This window comes from Octopus bimaculoides, chromosome 2, assembly GCF_001194135.2.
Source record: "Octopus bimaculoides isolate UCB-OBI-ISO-001 chromosome 2, ASM119413v2, whole genome shotgun sequence".
Taxonomy (NCBI): Eukaryota; Metazoa; Mollusca; class Cephalopoda; order Octopoda; family Octopodidae; genus Octopus; species Octopus bimaculoides.
This window is the reverse complement of record NC_068982.1, coordinates 186,074,375-186,075,789: the sequence shown is the minus strand read 5'-3', so window position 1 is coordinate 186,075,789 and position 1,415 is coordinate 186,074,375. Positions and strand designations below refer to the sequence as shown.

The 1,415-nt window shown below is 41.8% G+C and overlaps 1 protein-coding gene across 1 annotated transcript in view; it reads left to right on the top strand.

Annotated features, from left to right (window-relative positions):
• LOC106873288 (uncharacterized) overlaps positions 1 to 1,415 on the top strand; it is a 10,541-nt gene that overhangs the window by 6,652 nt on the left and 2,474 nt on the right. The gene's annotated exons all lie outside the window — the stretch shown is intronic.

Genomic DNA, 1,415 nt, shown 5'->3' with positions numbered 1-1,415 from the left:
ATTATATCCCTATTTCGAATGGGAGACCGAGTGTCTTAGGTTAGGGAGCCGAGTGGACATAAATCCGTTAGACACAATAATTGTTATTAGAAATAATTTACTGTAAAAAGACTGCGACCATGCTGGGGCACAGATTCGAAGAATTCTTAGCAAAATGAATCGACCCCAGTATTTATTTTAAAAAACCTGGTGCTTATTCTATCGGGCTTACGGGGGCACAAACACACCACACCGCGCACGTACGTATACGATGGGCTTCTTTTAGGCTCACAAGGCTTTGGTTGGCCCAAGGCTATAGCAGAAGACAATTGGCCAAGGTGCCACGCAGTGGGACTGAACCCGGAACCATGTGGTTGGGAAGGAAGCTTCTTACTGCACGGTCACGCCTGTGCCTTCATATATTGACAAAATGTTAGTATAAACTAAAATTGGTTTCAATTCGTCAGCATTATGTTGGAAGGTGACATCATCTCATTGCACGTCCTCCCCTCCAGCTTACATAACCCACGCCTGACACATGATTTACATTATTTCACGACTGTGTTACCTTTAAGACACATTTATTTATTTATTCTCTAAAGGAAAAAATACTCCAAGAAAGATTAATGGTATGTTCAATTTTATCCGCCTCTAGGCTATTTGCAATGAGTGGATGATTTCCGAAACTATAGCTGTGGTGCGTCCCCCTGGAGGCTGATCGCGGATAAATATATAACTATAGTTAGAAATACAAGTTTTACATCCTATGTGACTGTTATGTCTCAAGCTACTGCTATCTAGCACCTTCGGATGATCTCTACTCAACCGCTACACAACTGCTACTAGACTGCTACTCAATTGCTACTTAACACTCCTACTTCGGCCAGACTACCTCTATTTATGTCTTGGGAGTCCTACTTCTTCGCCTGGGAGCGTCGACACAACAGTGACAATTGTCTTGACCAAAACATTAACAATTATACCGTTAATCGAAATATGACACTCCGATAAAGTAGTTTATTTATGATAAATTTATGATTTCATTCTTTTTTTTTTCAATATACTGCCACAATATTGTCGTATTACATACACAGAATAATACAAAATCACTTTAAAATATCTTAAATAATAGGAGCACTCCGTCGGTTACAACGACGAGGGTCCCAGCTGATCCGATCAACGGAACAGCTTGCTCGTGAAATTAACGTACAAGTGGCTGAGCACTCCACAGATACGTGTACCCGTAAGGTAGTTCTCGGGGAGATTCAACGTGACACAGAGTGTGACAAGGCTGGCCCCTTTGAAATACAGGTACAACTCATTTTTGCCAGCTGAGTGGACGGGAGCAACGTGAAATAAAGTGTCTTTTCAAGGACACAACGCGTCGCCGAGAATTGAACTCACGACCTTACTATCGTGAATCGAATGCTCTAACC